This window comes from Arvicanthis niloticus, chromosome 3 (assembly GCF_011762505.2).
Source record: "Arvicanthis niloticus isolate mArvNil1 chromosome 3, mArvNil1.pat.X, whole genome shotgun sequence".
Lineage (NCBI taxonomy): Eukaryota > Metazoa > Chordata > Mammalia > Rodentia > Muridae > Arvicanthis > Arvicanthis niloticus.
The window spans coordinates 131094561-131103763 of record NC_047660.1 but is presented as its reverse complement, the minus strand read 5'-3'; the positions used below and the strand labels follow the sequence as shown (position 1 = coordinate 131103763).

General features: G+C 34.3%; 1 pseudogene; it reads left to right on the top strand.

Moving 5' to 3' along the window:
• Positions 1-401: 401 nt before the first annotated feature.
• LOC117705713 (adenine phosphoribosyltransferase pseudogene) lies at positions 402-912 on the top strand (annotated as a pseudogene).
• Positions 913-9203: the final 8291 nt, after the last annotated feature.

Here is a 9203-nt window from a genome sequence, read left to right as displayed (position 1 = left end):
GGGTTCCCATTCAGAAGCTTAGGTCTGTGTGATTGGAGTAGAATGTAAACACACCTTTAGTACACACCTTTAATTCTAAACAATGTAGGTAAGGTTGGTTTATAGAAGGAAGCAGCATTCTTTAAAAGTGATGTCTAATTGAGGGGTGCACAAAGCAACAAATCAGAGGAAGATTTGACAGAATTAGTCAGAGAGAGTATATTCCCTCCATGACTAAGGAAAGTTGCAGAGATCAGGTGTGTCAGGTTTGTATATGCATGGAGGCCCAGACAGGCAATTCCATGAAGCTGTGAATATGAAGTCTGGATTGCATCAGAGACTCCAAGATGTTAGAGATGATACAACTATGGGAAAAGTAAAGGAATGCTGCTTACAATGTGGAAACAGTCTAGCATGCGGCCATGTCTGAACCTGGGTTGCAGCTGGTGGTGCAGTGCTTCCTCAGCTTCTCCGACTTCCCCATCCCTGGTGTGCTGTTCAGGGATATCTTCCACTCTTAAAGACCTGGACTCCTTCAGAGCTTCCATCTGGCTTCTGGCTATTCACCTGAAGTCCACACATAGCAGAAAGATTGACTTCCTGTTTGGTACTTCCCTAGCTCAGGAGTGGGGTGTGGGCTGTGTGCTCATTCGGAAGTGTATTGTGTCAGCCTCCTATACTCTGGAATATGGAAAGGCTGAGCTGGAAATCCAGAAAGATGCCTTAGAACCCTGGCAGAAAGTGGTCATTGTGGATGGTCTCCTGGTCACTGAAGGAACCATGTATGCAGCCTGTAGCTGCTGGGCCAGCTACAGGCCGAGGATGATGCAGTATGTGGGCCTGGAGGAGGTGACCTCCATGAAGGGCAGGGAGAAGCTAGGATCTGTACTAGTCTTCTCTCTCCTGCAGTATGAGCGAGGAGCTGGCAGGTAGCCACACCCCTGGTCCCAGCAGCATTAGTAACTAACTGCACAGTGGCTCAGCCCCAGACACCTAAGTGACTTTTGTGAGCTACCAGCCGCCCTTTTGTGAATGTGTCCACTCTTTTCATTGGTCAGCCTAACGCTATGCCTGGATCCTTGAATTTTCTACATGTTCCAAACCATGGAGTAGAGCAGAGCTGTGCTACTGGAGGTCAATAAATGGCTTTGATTAAAAAGAAGAAGAAAAGAAAAGAAAGAAAGAAAAAGAAAGAAAAAAGAAAAGAGAAAAAGGAAAAAGTGTTTTGAAATCAACAAAGCTAAATCGAGTTGGATATCTGAAGAGCAGTCTGACATCAGACATGGAGATGTAGATGGAGTTTTCCCAGCTGTTCTGAGTCTTACTTTGGTAAAATATTTCCTTACTATTTTCCCTTTCTTCATTTTGGAACAATAATGTATAATTTATGTTATTATATATTGAAAGCATGTGAACTTTGTTTTTAAAAAATAAAGAATTGCAGTTAAGAGACTGCATTAATCTCATAGCAGACTTTCAACTTGAACTTTTAAAAATTTTTGAGCTTCTGATAGTCCATCGGAACTTATAAAGTTGTACTAAATGCATTTTGCATAATGTTATGGCTACAAGCCATTAGGGGCCAGGGAGTAGAGTGTGGTGATTTGAATAGGTGTGTTTCCCATAGACTCATATATGTGAATGATTGGCCCACATAGAGTGACACTTTTAGAAAGTATGGCCTTGCTACAGTAGGTATAGACTTGTTGGAGATAGTGTGTAACTGTGTAGCCATGGCTTGAGGCCTTATAAATGCTTAAGTTATGCTAAGTGTGGCATACAGTCTCCTGTTACCTATGGATCAAGATGTATAATTCTCAGGCCTTTCTCCAGCATCATGTCTGCCTGGATTCTGCCATGCTTCTCACCATGATGAAAATGGACTGAACCTCTGAAATTTTAAACCAGACCCAATTAAGTGTTTTTCCTTGTAAGAGTTGCCTTTGCCATGCTATATTTTCACGGGAATGAAACCCAGACTAAGACAATCTTGATGACTGAATACATTTTGAAATAATATAACAATCATAAAGGCATTTAAAATTAATAATCATTTAAACTGTACTTTGATAAAGTTTAAAAATGTATAAATTAGAGTTTGAAAACAGTAAAGCAGTGTTTAGCAGATACGTCTGAGTAGTTGAGTGTCTGTCTCAGACTCTGTTTACTATTTAAATTAAAATCTCAGCTAAGAAAAGGGGAGTTGTTAATTAACAAATGGTAATAAATCATAACAAGTTTTCAAAAATTACCAGTCTACCCATACTTTCAAAATTAAAAGGTACTCTGAAGAGAAATTATTGTAGGTCTAGAAAATCTCTTTATAAAGAGACTATCCACAGAGTTCATTTATTTTCTCAGCAGTCACAAAACACATACTTGGGGATTTTATAAGACAGTACTCATTTAAGGAAAAAGAAACAGAAATGGATAAAATAATAAAGAAGTCTTCTACATTTGGAACCTTCAGAATGAGCCAATATTGTTATCTGGTGTGAAGATTTTTCTATTGAAAACATATACAGCAAAACCAAAAAGGCTTCTTTTGGCTGTAATTGCCCATAAAGTAAGTTTCCTTCTTCACTTAAAACAGAAAATAACCACTAAAGAAATTCTACGGGCAAATAAAAAAGACAAAATTTGCCAGGACTGTCTAATTAAACATAAGGCTCACTCAAAAAGAGAAACCAACATCTACTACTGGACACCTTGCCAGATTCCTGGGGTTGGTGAGGTCAAGGACCATAGAAAAATAATGCGAACATAATACCGTGTCATCATAATCTCTCACTAAATTCTAAATATTATCATTATACCCACAGGTAAGTGTAGCTATAAGACGTCATTAATGATGCTTTCCTTTACAGAAAATAAAGACTAATATAGAGAGAACATAACTGCATACAAAACAGAGATCTACATTTATTAGGGAATCCCATCAGTGATTGATATATCTATATTACAAATCCTGCAACTATGACTCATGGATCATGAAGGAAGAGGTAGCCAGAATGATTGTATGAGCAAGAATATTAGGAAATCTATGGTGAAACAGTCTCTTATAGATTTTAGTTTCATGAACAAGACCAGAATGAAATCAATGTCAACATACATCTTAACATGAAATGAGAAAAGTTTTTTTGATCCCTAGACAAAGAACTACAAAGCAACTATTATCTGCTAAGTGAAAGACAATTAATCTGCTAATGTGAAAAGTGGCAAGCAAATATATTTGCACATATATGTATCTATATGTATTTATGTATCAAATATAATCAGAGCTAAAAAGGATGTCAACTTGAGAGTGAGGATTCATTGAAGAGCTCTAAGGAGTTTAGCTGTGGTTGGCTAGAGGGAGAAAAGAGAAAAAGTTGTATAATAATTCTTTATTTTAAATAAGTAAATTAGTACATATATGATAATATTTGTATTTTGCATTTTGATTTGCTTGGAACTTTTTTCATTTTCTTCTTTTAATATTTTTCTTTCATTTCATTTTGTTAATTTGTTTCTGTCACAGACAGTTTTAAGGCAGCTAATGTTTCTGTTTTCAAATATTCCTGTCTAGAAAATAATTTTTATAGAAATAAACTACAATTTGAGTTTTGCCTATGTCTGGTATGAGTGAGGATTTTATTTATGTCTGTACAAAGGATTCATGTTTTCATAGATTAAAATTATTCTGGCTTTAAGATGGGCAAATTACTTTCAATGTGTGAACATAAATAAAGATATTGCAAAAAACATGGCTGGATCATACTTTGATAAGGAAATAAAAAGTAAGAAGTTAAATAGTTTTCACTGAGACAATAAAGAAAATCTTGTTCATATATGTAACAATAAAGGCCCATATGAAATTAGAGTAAGAAAGAAATTATCAGCATAACAAGAATACTACAATAGTAGACTTTTCTGTGAAAAAAAAGTGAAAGGACTCATGACATATTAAATATGCAGGCAATTTATGTTGTTACTCTGCCACCCAAAAATAGAAGAAAATTAATTTATGTCATTTAAGCAAGCCAGAGCATGTGTTTTGAGATGGTAACTTGTATAGCCTAATGCATAAATATATTTGATCTTCATGTTCAAAGACTAATGATCAAAAATTTCAATTTGTAGTCATAGGAATACAGTAATTGAATAGGAATTATATCAAGTCTGAAATGATGATACACACTTATAATATCTGCATTTATAACATAGAAATAGAGAGAACAGAAGTTCAAGATCATTCTTTGCTGCACACTAAGTATAAGTCTGAACAGTTTGTGTTCAGAAGCTTTGAGGGAGATATTGTCAAAAGGCATACAGAGCTAGAATCAATCAACTACAGGCCACCATGGAATGTTGATGGGCAAATAATCTTCCACAGTGGAGTGGATACCAACTTGTTTTATAATGCCAAATGATCAGCCCTGAAGCCATGCACACATACAATGTTACAGACTGAGAAGTTCGTGTGTATTATTATGAACATAAATTAATAGGTAATGGTAATGTTTTGTATTTGATATAATAATTAAAATAATCAACATTGTTATATATAACTAAGTTAATTCAAAAGTTTTATGCCGTGACTTATGTAAATCTGAATAATAAATTAGCTATAAAAATTTTACAATTAGTTTAAGTTAGAGAGTTATTAAAATTATCATATTATAGTGAATCATATTTTTCCATGCAAAACAAATTCACAAAGAAAACAGTTTTCATAAAACATTTTTCCAAACAAAAGATTTATATTGTACTTTGATTAATCCAGATCAAAATATGCTAGGCCTACTGACCACTCAAAGACTGTACTGATACTGTAGCTCTCAGAATTTACTGAGGTATTCCCCCTGAATTTCTGGTATTACTACAAATATGTCAATTATACTTCCCTACACTGAATTCCGCTCCTATTTCCAATTACAGAACATATATATTTTTTTATTTTTTCAAAACTACAATTGGCAACTAGAGCTGGCATAAATGTTGTATATGTAGTTCCCTTGGAATTCTGTTTTGATGTGATTTCACAGTTGAATGGTTGCTTCTTTACAGTTAGGGAATGCTACTTTTTCACACACTATAGCAACATGAACCACTGGACCTTTTGGAGAATATCGAATATGACATTTTGTTTATGTTATATAATTGTTTAATCATAGTACATAATAAGAGAGAAAAACTCCAGGGTAATATCCAGGCATTTTAGGTTTCAAGGAACAAATTCCTGACATGAAACCTGATGTTTTTGCTAATTCAAATGTAGGAGTTTCCAAGAATTTCTATTATTTTTTCCACTTTTAAAATTTTACAGTTGTCTATGTGGAGGGAGCAACATATGAATGAACATATATTTAACTAGCCTTTAAGATAATCTCATAAAACTTTTGTTCTGTAAACACAACTTTAATATTTTTTAGAAATCTCAGTTATATCATTTTTGCATTTTCTGAAAATGCTATAGATAAAATAAACAGTATAATATACATTGAAAATATTTCATTGTAAACTGAGTCCTAATAAATTATCTTTGTAATGAGAGAATAAAATATCTTTAAACACTCATCAGAAAATTGGGTACTTCTAGTAGATCATGATTAATACAAAAAAATCCATTCTGGCCAAGGTACTGATAATAAACATTTGCATAACACTCAACCCTAAATATGCCATATAAACAAAAACACCTCCTAGGTTGTAGGCTTCTTGGATTATTAAAGAAGAGGAAAAAGAGAAAAAATATAATAACATAAAGTGGTGCATGATTTCAAGGGAACAGTACCTTCTGGACAAAACATATCAGCTGCACATAAAAATTCAGAGCAATTGTAACACATATAAAACATACGTCAAGGCAGACTAAAATGATTTCCAAAACAGGGAGTGGAGTGGGCACCAAAGCTTAACCCTAACCATGGAGTTACTGGAAATTATTAGCTGCAAAGAGGGAGAATCTTTTTTCCTTCAAAGTGTAGCCTAGGGCAAAATTGTTCATGCTTCAATGAAAGACTAAATATCCAATAATATTTAAGCAGCAAAACTGACTTTGGTGAGGAAAAGTAGACCAAAAAAAAATGACGAATAGGGAAAGATATATCTGTAAAGAGCTTAGAGGGAAGGGGTGAAATAATTATAACATATTAGTAAATCCTCAAAAAAATTAGTGCCATATAGTAATTTACACATTACTAATGACTAGATAAAGATATAGATGACAGAAATAGATGTAGAGATCTAGTTGATTTAATTACAGATTACATAGCCACAGATATAGAGATATAATGATATGAGAATAAATATTCTACTCTAAACTAGTAATTCCTCACTTATTTTATGGTTCTGAAATATATATCATCCTTTAATACTAGTAAAAACAAAAGAATCTCTTTCCAGGGCTATGGAGAAGATTGAGTCAGTAAATCACATGTTATTAAATCATAAGGATCTGAGATGTGATAGCCAGTCCCCAGTCAGGACTTAAGTTGTTGATAGATATGTATAGTCCTAGCACTAGAAAGACAGGTACAGGTAGTAAAGCAGTCTACCAAATTAGGGAGTTCCAGCACAATCAGAAATGCAATCTCACAAGTAAATGAGAAAGCTATACAAGACTCTTGACATGAACTCTGTCCTCCACGAGGAGATGCATGCACATGAACCAAAACATACACATGTATACACGTAAGTACACTATAGAAAAACAGACACTGATAATAATAAATAATATATATGAAAATTAAAATAACAATAGGAATAAAATTTAATATAAGCGGCAAAGTAAATATTTATTTTAAGAATTTAAACACTGCAGTAAATATTATTTAAGTATATACCAAAAAATCACATAGGTTTGAGAATAAATTCATTTAAACTTCAAGAAACTTAATTATTTTGGGTGTGGAAGACAAGAAATTATACAAGAACAAATAAGTAAGATCAGATATTTATAAGAACAACAGTGAAAAGGGAAGAATAAATGATGGTTGAGATAAGAATATCACCTATTTTCTTTGAAAAATGCAGTGTGAACAGAGTTATGACAAGAAAGGTAACTATTGTTGACAATATGCAGAAATAACCTTCTACATGACAAGTGTGCATGTCCAAATAAAGGGTAATGGAAAGATGCCTATCTGAGGGACTTTGTGAGGAGCACTGGGCCTATATGAAATTAAGCAAAAAGAGAAAATGGAAGGAGCTTGGCTCTGGCTGAAGTCACTCAAAGGATTGACTTGACTCAGTGCTTTGTTGAGCACAGAAGTAAAGAATAAAATTTAAAGGACTTTGAGTCTGTGGCAATAACACACATTTAAAATGTGGCAGTATAAAAGAATAGTTGTAGTGGATTAAAACGGAAAATAATTTCAAAGGTAAAAATTAATAAGTTCTAGTGGACTAGGGAAAATATTACTCTATTAAGTATTTTCTACAACTAGAAAAATAAGGTTAAAATTTTAAAAAATGACTAAAAGGATATATATGGTTGAGTGGTGTCTTCCATTAAATTCAAGCCTATTACCAACTTTAGATATTTGGAAACAAGCCCCCATGTGTTAGTTTTTATCAGTTTAATACAGATATAAAAATATTTGGAAAAAAAGAAATTTCAATTTAGAAATTAGTTTCATCAAACTATCTGATGGAATAGGCGGAGAGGTATAGATTCTTAGTGATTGACATTAGATGATGTGCTTTACTGTGGGCAATACCACTCCTAGGCAGGTTGTTCTGGGTAGTGTAAAAGAGCAAGTTGAAAAAATATAGAGCCAGCCATTAAACCAATTTCATCCATGATCTCTTTGTCAATATTTGCTTCTATGTTCCTACTCTGTCTGATCTCTTACTTTAACTTCCTCGAATGAATGAGTTCAAGTACAAGATAAACTTTCTTTCCCTGAAATTGTTTGCAGTCAGTGTTTTACCATAGAAACAAATAAACAAACGAACAGAAAACTAGACTTCAGAAAAAGATGGATGAGAACTTTGTTAAATTAATGTGGGCACTAAGTTTAATGACAGTGGAATTATTAGAGACTACAGGGAATATAGACACTCAGCAAAGCAACTTTGTTAAACGACAAACAAACATAAAACAAAGACACCAAAAATTTAGTGGCCTATCACATGTATGGTTCTGATTCTACACCAGACCTGAGTGTAGGGCACAAGAAAATAGGGAAAAAGACTGGTGATTTTAAAAAATGCAGATGACAGAAAGAAATGAGGAGTTTATCTGATGCCCCAGTCCCACGGGGAGTTGAACTGGGATCAGAAGACCTGGAGGAGAGAACTGGGGAGCAAGAGTACACAAGAAACAACAGCAAGTCTGGAGTCTGATCAAGCTGTCAAATTTTAATTTTTTCACGGGGGGGGGTTATATATACATAGAATCAGGATGTGGGGATGACATAGGGTCTTCTTTGTTTCTGGGGAGTGCAGGTTTCCTCAGGAACAGGATATTGGCTGGGTGAAGAGTTCACAGAAGAACAGGTCACTATGTACTGGTCCATAAGATCTATTCCTTTGTTCTTATCTAAGCTAGTTCTTTACCACCAAAGCTACCTATCCCTAAGATCTATTATTCATTTGTTCTGATCTAGTGTAGTACTTTGCCACCAAGGCTACCTGTCCACAATATCTATGATTATTTGTTCTTATCTAGGCTAGTACTTTCACACCAGGGCTCCCTGTCTACAAGTTTTATATCTGTTCTAGGATTAGCACTTTCTCATAGACGCCAAATCTTTGTGTCAGTAGGCACTTATGGTTAACCTAGGCCTATGGCTGACTTAGGCCATTAATGTTTAAGCAGGATTGCTCCCAACAATATGAAGTCAATTATTAAAATCTTGATTTGAATCGCACATCTTATACAAATCTAGGAACAATGTATGATGGAATTTTGAGGTTCAAAGCAAATTTAAGCCAAGTTTAAGTATTTGTGTCTCACTAGTGAACAATTGTTCCTGCAAGTTGACAATGAAATAAAATGCCTATGAATGAGTATAGTTGTGTGCCAAATTAACTGAAGTATGGATCAGTGGCATAGTTTGACATTTAAAATTTAAAGTCAGCTGAACCATAAAAGGTAGATAGTGAGTAACAAAAGCCAGTGGAAGAAAGTTTTAGGCAGAAGATTCGTGCCATCGTGAACAAGTATGACTGTCTGATGGGAGTTACACATTATTTTTGAACTGGAGATCACTGTTGACCTTTGTGTCAGCTATGTT